Source organism: Salvelinus sp. IW2-2015, unplaced genomic scaffold, assembly GCF_002910315.2.
Source record: "Salvelinus sp. IW2-2015 unplaced genomic scaffold, ASM291031v2 Un_scaffold2242, whole genome shotgun sequence".
NCBI lineage: Eukaryota > Metazoa > Chordata > Actinopteri > Salmoniformes > Salmonidae > Salvelinus > Salvelinus sp. IW2-2015.
The window spans coordinates 1-9827 of NW_019943571.1; positions in this window are offsets into that span (position 1 = coordinate 1).

A 9827-nucleotide genomic window follows, 5' to 3' on the forward strand; every position below is an offset into this window, starting at 1 on the left:
AGCCGCAGCTGCCCCATATTTTCAGGCACGATGTGACATGTCTGTGAATATCAGCGCGCCAGCGAAGTTTTGCTCATCATTTCATGTTCATTCAGTCCATGGTATTCAGCTCTGTGATATACATTGCCCATCGGATGTATGGGTTCTGCCATATTTGCTCAGCATCCATGGCAGCAGTCTCTGTTATATATCAGTCATTCCATTGGAAGAGTCTCCATATTTGTTTTTCAGTTCACCATGGACCAGTCTCTGTGAATACAGCCCCAATTGAAGAGCCCCATTATTTCAGCCCATCGGACATGCCTGTTAACTACAGCCTGCAGAGAGTCCCATTATTTCAGCATCCATTGGATCAGCTCCTGTGGTACGAGTGCCCCATGAAGTGCAGTCCCATATGTGTCATGGCATCACCATGGAACAGGGCTCTTTGCTGAATTAAGCCTCCATGGAAGAGCCATCGTGGTTTCAGTCACCATGTGACAGCGTTCTGTGGATACCACCTCCACACTGATAGAGCCCATTATTTCTAGCACCATGGACATAGGTCTCTGTATATTAAAGGCTCCCAATGTAAGAGCCATGATTTCAGGCACATGGTCAGCTCTGTGAATAACGCCCCATGAAAGCCTCATATTCATTGCACCAGATACAGTCTGCTGTGAATTATCTCGCCCATGAAGAGCTCATATTTCAGCATACACCATGACGCTCTGGATTACACGCTCGCTCAGGAAAGAGCCCATATTTTGCACCACCATGGAAGGCTCTCTGTGATATGACTGCTTCCACTGAAAGAGCCCATTATTTTCCAGCACCAGGGCCTCTGTGAATTACGAGCTCGCCCATTGAATGACCATATTCAGCACCTATGGACAGGCTCTGTGAGCTATCATGCCTCACACTTATGATCATGTTCCTCTGATGCCCGATGTAGGATGCGATACCAAATGTGGATCTCCGTGATAATTCCCATACCGACCATAGGGTGAATAAATAAAATATATCAAGTACCCGGTTCCAATGCGTCGTGCTCCAAGGTCGACCAGGATCTCTGACCCAAAAATGCCTCCGAGAGTGAGGGATTGGAATCGATCCCATATTGGGTACGTGGTTTGTATTCCCGAGGGCCGACTAATGGGATCCAAAATTAGTGTTTTAAAATGCAGCTTTACTGCTGCGTCAGGACATTCAGAATGACTTGTAGACTGATGTCTGGCAGTCAGGTGAACGTTAACAGTTCACCATCGCATTGTGTCGTTATGCAATGCCTAGTTCTATAAATTAATTTAAATCGATGTGGTCAGGCCATCGAGTCAGTTTGAGTATGTGTCATAGTATGACATTCTCATAATTGAAAAATTGTCGATCTACATCAAAAGAGGGGGAAATGGGTTGTTGTGGTGCAATGTGTGCATGCCGCATCCAATCTCGCCGACATATTGCCTGGAGCCTGGTGGTTAAGAGCTGTGGCCCGGTAACCGAATGGTCGCGTTGGTTTGAATCGCCGTACCGGCATAGTTGATAATAATCTACTACAGGTCATCTGCCCGGCTGATGTAAGGCAGTTAACCGCACTCCCCAACAACTATCGTCTACAGGTGTGGTAGTCTAATTAAGGTGCAGGCCCCCTCCGCCCTCTCTGAGTTCAGAGGAGTTGGGGTTATTAATCGTGAAGGACCTCAACATTTGTCAGTTGTTAAGGCGTGAAGAGCAACATTCTTCAGTGAACGGGAAGACATACATTTCAGTTTTAATACGCTGGAAGGGAATGCATATTTCTAGTTGAATTCGCCTGGATTAGACTTCATTTCAGTTAATATCCGGTAAGACGACCATCACTTTCAGTTGAATCGCGAAGTACACACTTTTCATTGAATCTCGCGGTAAGACCATTTTTCAGTTTGATATACATGTGGAAGACATCATCAATTTGAATCGCGGAATGACATCACATTTCAGGTTTGTACGCTTGTAATGGACACATTTCAGGTGGAACGCGGAAGAACACAGTTCAGTTGAACGCGGGTATAACTTCATTTCATGTTAAAGCCGGGAATGACAGACATTTCAGTTTATAACGTGTCGAAGACACATTGTCAGTTGAACGTCGGGAAGACTGACAGGTTCAGTTGAACGGCGGAAGACCACAGGTTGTTCAGGTTGAAACGTCGGTAATGATGCACATTTCAGGTTTGGAACGTCGGAAGTATTGACATTTCAGTTAAGACGCAGGAAGAGACCATTTCAGTTTAATAAGGCTGTGAAGACGACATTTCAGTTGAATGCGCTTGGAAGATTCATTTCAGGTTTAAACTGCTGGTAGACCAGACTATTTTCATAGTTTGAACGCTGGAAGACTGACATTTTCAGGGTTAAGATGCGGTAGAGACCGACATTTCAGTTGAAGCTGGAAGACACCATTTCAGTTGTGAACGTCGGATGAAGCACATTTCAGTTGAACGTGGTAGAGCATCAATTTCAGTCTGAACACGGAAGACACATTTCAGTTAATAGCAGCGGTTAATGACACTATTTTGCAGGGTCTGAACGCGTGAAGACCACTTTGCAGTTGAATTACGTCGGAGACACAGCTGTCAGTCTGGAATCGATTTTCCAGATTGAATCGCGGTAACGACGGACAGTTTTCATGTGAAGGTCGCGGAATGAGCACATTTCAGGTTGTGATTCCAGCTATTTCGCGGTAGAGAATCGCGACATTTTTCAGGGTTTGAATCAAAGTGCTCACAATGTGTCTGACGCGTGCACACAATCTTCATGTTAAATGCGGCTGGAGTACTTGGAGCGTTTAAACACTTTGACAAGTATTTGTTTGGTCTTATCCGCTTTAATTACGTAGAGCACGGAAGACTGAAGAATTGTATTTCCGCCGCCAGCACCTCGCATACACATTGTTCAGTTGAGGAGAATGTGTCTGCTCCGCTTCTGTTTAATACGGAAAATCATGTGCTATCCGCGTGTTTACACTTGTGATAAAAAAAAGCGGAAGATCTACATTTTTTCAGGTTGATCTAATATCCCGCGCGGCAAGTTGACTGACATTTTCAGTTGAAGCGCCGGGAGAATAAGATGCATCAAGTTTTTCACGTTGTCGAAATCTTGACACTGAGGAAAATGATGTACCTTAGCACGATGTTTCTAATAGATAAAATAGGCGTGACATGTACACGTCGTCAGTTGACAAAACCAACCTGAATTTCTGACGAGTAGAAGAACGAGAGGTGTGGCGATATATAATTGATGCTCCCACAGTTCCATCTCTTGGCAAAGTTGTGGTGCTTCCCGGTCGATTAAGGAGCACACCTCGTAGCATTCCGCGTTTTCACTGCATCGGTATGTTCGTTGCGTGTTTCCTGCCTGGTCTGTTTACAACTATCATCTCACCGGAGTATGCGGGACCGTTAAAGTCCTCCACAGGAGAGGCGTTGTCTGTACGTCGGTGCTGTGTCTTCGCGTTCCTTGGCAAGCCGTGTTCTTCCGAGCCTCCCTTCCCATCAGCTTTCCGTCGTCCTCTGCTAACTGTCCCTGTTGGCGTTTACATACCCACGCGTTTAAGCCTGAAGATATTTCTCGCGTTCCTGTCCAAATGTGTTTCCGCTTTCTCAACTGAACAGCAATGTTCTCTGGTCACACCGTGAAACGCTTGTTCTCTGTCCGCGTCAGAACAGTCTGTAAAATGTCGTCTTACACGCCGTTTCTCTCTTCGTCAAGTGTGTTCCGGTTCGTCTAACTATGCCACAAAACACCTGTCCTTCTGTAGTAGCTTGTCGCGGTCCGCGCCTGCATAATACTCCGCACAGTCTTCCTGTCCTTGCTGGTATTTTGCGTTTCGGCTCGTACTACATGCTCTCTCACGAGCATCACCCCTCTGGTCAGTCGTGGGCGTTCTTAATCCACCGGGTTTCCACCAGAACCAATGTTGTTTCTCTGGTAGCGGCGTTCTACGCTTGTAAACATGGTGTTCTCCCCCGCTTCACAACACTGCCTCACTTCGGTATCTTCCGCGTTCACTGCCGAAATGGTCTTGCTCCGCGGCGTCACGTGTTCATAGAACATGTGTCTTCGTCGTCCTCACACTGGCACAATGTGTCTTCAGCTTCTCGTAAGCCGAGAAAGATGCTGATCGCGTCGTTCAATCCCAGAACCACATCTGCTTGTCTCTTCTCCGGTAAGGTTCGTATCGTAATAGATCTCCTCACAGCCCCGTAAACTGTGTCTCCTTTTGTAGTCGGTGTGTTACAACTGAAATGGTGCTTCCGCTGTTACCCACACATCACCTCATGACTCCGCCGGTGCGGGGGGGGCAGGCTCTTGCCTGGCATGGTTGCTTCCACCTGGTACAGCCACATCGTTGTCGTGTTGACGTAGGTTTCGCGGTCGGTCTTAATAACACGGAGAATTGTCCACGATCGATAACTCTGTTAGTTTCGGCGCAGCTTGAAAACCCATGAGCGCATTCCACACTCTCAGATAGGTCCGAAGTTGGTTCTGAGTAATCCGGCCTACCCTACATACCTAATCCTCTGTGATCGCTACCGCGCACGGCGCATTCGGTGAAAACCCATGCATCTGGAACTGGAACTCACTCCTGCTAGCTAGTCGGCCTTGCGTTCCTCCAAATCTTTTGCCGCAGAGACCTCGTCACATCTTTGATAGTCGGTGCGTTAATACACATACAGCAAGCACTCGTCCACTAGTAGTTAACGGTGGTATACCCCATCACTTCATACCGTAGTACGGTGCGTTTAAAGCCCCAGCATCCATATCCTCATCTCGTATTCTGGGCGTTATAAAGTTCTGATCACTGCCTCTGTAGTCGCAGTGGATTAAAATACGGAAACTGGACATGGCCTTGCATGTGTATGCGTAACTGAGCGTTGCTGTCAAAAGACAATGACACACACCGTAATCCTTTTGTAGTTGATCGCTATGCGTGTGAAGAACATAACGACTGCTCCATCTGTCAGATAAAATTCGGGTGGTGACTGTTAATATTGCGCTCGATCAACAACCACTACCCTTCATCGCTCGTAAATTTGACTGTGGCGATAGAGCTCATCACACTTCCCGGTCAATGTAGACCTGGTGTTTTGAAGCTCAGATTCGCTCGTATAGCATTGGGATCTCGTAGTTTGGAACGGGTTCTGATTAAGCAGGTTTATAATCTTCCAACACCACACGCCTTGCTCTCGTGGGTGATGTACTGATGTGCGGATAATGCCACAATCTTGAGGCTATCTCCGCATGTTCAGATTTCCCGAGGCGAATAACACCGACGAGCAACCTCCACTCTCAGTTACGTTGACCGGTTGTTAAGGCCAGACCGTACCAGAGCCTTCGCTCTCAGTTGGTATGGTTCTGAGAGATATGGGCTCTTCATGGGGGCTTCGGGTTAAAAGCTCAACCAATACGTAGCTGTGTACGTACTGGCTTGAGTGCTAGAATATGGCTCATACATCCTGTCGCGGCTAGGTTCCTGGCGTACATCAAACCCTCCTAGGTAGTCGGTGAGGTTTAATGCATGGTGACCCGAATCCATGCGCTGCTTGTATGTTCGAGCAGTTGAAAGCCAGAGAGTATATCTCGATAGGCTCAGGAGGTTAGTACACCACACAGCTGCTGCTGTAGCTGACGTATAATAGCGTCCCACACCGATGGGCCGTCTGCTAGAGCTTGCGTATAATATCCACACCGAGCTCTGCGTTACTCCAGGTGCGTCTAAATCCCGAGAGAATCACCTCTGAGGTGGATCGAGTAATCCCTCATTCGCAGAGAGGTCCTGCTGGTATGATCGATTCAGCAGAGTTTTCAAATCGATCGACTGGAATACTGGGTCTCTCTTGCTATAGTTGGGCGGCTTGTTTTATACACAGCACGATCATACGTGCCTTCGCTAATAAGTTATTTGGGGGCGTCTTACAAGTCCTCAGGTGCTCGCCAATACTCTACCTATATGTGCTTAGTCCATGCGGGGCGTTGCTAAACACTATCACTTGCGGCTCTCAGGGCGAGCATGCTACTTCATCGAGAGTTCTGATCCATCGGCGGTGCTGCGAATATAAACTCAATCAGGGCCATTCTCTATTGTGTGGCGTCCTATCTCTCACTCAGAGCTGTCCTATGGGCTGCTTTGAGAATTAACAGCGGATCCGTCATGGAGGCCGTTTCCTCAGATCCGCTGTCATGTGCTGGGCTGAAAAGTATGGCAGGCTCTGTCATGGAACGGCTGTCGTACTTCACAGAGCCGCCTCAGTCGGTGCTTGCATTAGTAGTGGCTGGCATGTCATCATTCCATGGGGCTGATACATTACACAGCCACTGCTCGCTATGGGTGCTGAAAAGCTACGTTGTGCCACTTCGTATGATGCGCGCACGATATTCACAGAGCTCCTGTCTCATGGTGCTAGAAAGTAGGCACCTGTCTGTGGGGGCTGGTATTACACAGAGCCTGTCCATGGCTGCTCGAAAATCTACTTACGCGTGCTCCTTCCATTCGTGAGGATCTGTGATTCACAGTAGCTGTCCATCGGCGTGAAATATGGGCTCTTCGACGGGCGCTGGTATTCACAGACTGTCATTTGGTGCTGAAAATATGGGCTCTTCATGGGTGCTGGTAGTATCACACCGAGGCTGTCAGAAGTCAGGTGGCTGACAATATTCGTGGCACTTCGTACTGGGCTGAGTATACCCACACGACAGCTGCCACAGCGCGTGCTGAAAGTTCACTGCTGGAGTCTTCATGGGGCTGTATTCACAGAGCTGTCCATGGTGCTGAAATATGGGCTCTTCATGGGGCTGTATTCACAGAGCTGTCCATGGTGCTGAAATAAGGGCCCTTCGTGGGGCTGTATTCACAGAGCTGTCCATGGTGCTGAAATAAGGGCCCTTCGTGGGGCAGTATTCACAGAGCTGTCCATGGTGCTGAAATTGGGTCTCTCCACAGTAGTTTTGGGTAGAGCCCATCTATGTCTTTCCCAGTGCCCTGCCATTACAGGAGAAAACGGAATGAACTCCTCAGTCAGTTCCAGGAGTATTCTCCCACTCATCAGAGGCGGATATGACTGTTTAGAAAAACATCTCAGGACTCTGTGCACTTCACAAACACTTCTGAGAACAGACCTTGTTTTCCAGTAAAATACTCTGACAACATTTGGTTCTTCTGGACTGGACGAGTGTTTCAGGCCTTTAGAATACAAATTCTGAGAAACATCAGTCAAGGCCGAGTTATACTTTAAAACGWGTAGGATTTTTTCTTTCTTACTTTGTGCTTTTCCTTGTTGATGTCCCTCACCAGCAAAACACTACAGATTTTCCACACAGACAGTAACACAACAAGCCAGCGGCTAATATTTGATACAATGACATTACAAGAATAGGATTCGACAACCTTAAGGATTGAGTCAAAGTGTTCAAAAAGTGAAAGTGCATCTTCTATTCAAACAAAACATGTTTTCTTGAGAGGTGCATGCAACTTCTATGCAGTGTTTGATAAATATGTGAGCTACGGTAGTATTTAAGGCCACTTGTTTTTATTGGGTGGTATGGTGACCAGTCCAAAGTTCTGCACAGCTAGAGTTGGCAAAACTACAAAACAACAAATAGTATCTGGGAAAAATAGGGGTAATATGGATTCAGGACATCTGATAAAGAACGAGACAGAAAGAGAAGAGTTTGAGGTAACAGAGATATAGAGAGAAGGAGGGGCCAGAGAGACATATGACAGAGGGAAAGGAAGAGAGAAGGAGGAAACAGAGGAACAGAGGAACAGAGGGACAGGGGGAAAGGTAGAGAAAAGGAGGAAACAGAGGGACAGGGGGACAGAGGGAAAGGTAGAGAAAAGGAGGAGAATAAGAGGGAAAGGTAGACGAGAAGGAGGAAACAGAGGGAAAGGTACGAAGAGAAGGAGGAACAGAGGGAAAGGTAGACGAGAAGCGAGAAACAGAAGCTAACAGTAAGGAAAGGGGGAGAGAAGGAGGGAAAACAGGGGAAAGTAGACGAAGAAGGAGGAAACAGCAGGAGAAAGGTAGAGAGAAAGTGGGACAGAGGAACAGAGGGACAGGGGGAAAGGTAGAGAGAAGGAGCGGAAAAACAGAGGAACAGAGGAACAGATGACAAGGTAGGAGAAGGAGGAATCAGAGGAACAGGGAGGAAAGTGTAGAGAGAAGGAGGGAAAGAGGAACAGAGGAAGGACGGAAAGGTAGAGAGAAGGAGGGAACAGAGGAACAGAGGGACAGGGGAAAGGTAGAGAGAAGGAGGACGAGGAAAGAGTAGAGAGAAGGAGGAAACAGAGGGAAAGGTAGAAGAGAAGGAGGGAAACAGAACGGAGGGAAAGGAAGGCAGAGAAGGAGGAACAGAGGAACAGAGGACTGGGGTAAAGGTAGAGAGAAGGAGGAAACAGAGTGAAAGGTAGAGAGAATGAGGAACAGAGGTAAGGTTAGAGGGAAAGGGGGGAAGGGGGGAAACATGAGGAAAGGGAGAGAGAAGGAGAAACAGAGGGAAGGTAGAGAGAAGGAGGAAACAGAGGGAAAGGTAGCAGAGAAGGAAAAGAGGATAGTAGAGAGAAGGGAGGAAACCAATTGGCGAAAGTAGAGAGAAGGAGGGAAGTGTTCACCCCTTGACCATCAGAGAGCCTTTTGTATTCTCTATTTTGGTATGGTCGGGGTGTGACTAGGGGGGTGTTCCTCATTTAGGTTTTTATTTCTTATTGGCATGGTAGGTTACCCAGTCAGAACAGCTGGTTATAGTTGTCTCTGATTGGGATTCAAAAATTTAGGCAGCCATTTCCCCACTGTGTTTGTGGGATGCTTGTTTATGTGTAGTTTGCCTTGTGAGCACTCCATGCTTCACGTGCGTTTCCTCTTCTTTGTATTTTATTGTGCGTCTTCACGATTAAGATGTGAAACCCATATCACGTCGCTTGGTCCGAATTGTCTTATTTACGGCCGAATCGTGACAGGAACAGAGGGAAAGGTAGAGAATCGCCAGCTGAAATGTGTCTTAGGCTCTTTTCTCTCTGTTCCATTTGGGGTATGATGGAAATGCTGTGTGTACCCATACGCCTGTGTTGCATGTGAATTAAGTGTGTGTGTGTGTGTGTGTGGTGTGTGTGTGTGGTGTGTGTGTGTGTGGGGTGTGTGTGTGTGTGTGTGTGTGTGTGTGTGTGTGTGTGTGGTGTGTGTGTGGTGTGTGTGTGTGTGTGTGTGTGTGTGGTGTGTGTGTGTGTTGTGTTTGTGTGTTGTGTGTTGTGTGTGTGTGTGCTGTGTGTGTGTGCTGTGTGTGTGTGTGTGTGTGTGTGTTAGTGGTGCATGTGGTGTGTGCTACTGGGCAGAGATACGAACAAGAGGCCCAGAGGCCATGTGGTCCATTCATAGTGTGCTGCCAACTCAAAAAACACCAGTTGGAGCCAATCAAAGTTATTCGCAGGTTATCTCGCTTCCCCTCCATTTCAAATGTTGTAATTGGTTGGATCGCTGTAAGCTGTCCCCTTATCAACTACAGTATCTGTTGACTTAAACCCACCCATCACAGTTTATCCCCATGGTTACGTTTACTAGGGTAGAAACATCTAGTGCATTGATAAAATCATGTAACTGACCTATGTGGTTTTTCTAAACATTACGCCTTTACTATCTGTCGACAAAAACCTTCAGCAAATATTTATCACCATCGCCGTTATCTCTCTGGGTAGTGACATTATAAACTATGAGTAAATATCTAATTTTTTTTCACCTTGTTCATTCCTAAACACTCTCAATCCGAGTGTAGCAATAGTCTGGATTATAATCAGGATCACCTACATGCCTTCGTCT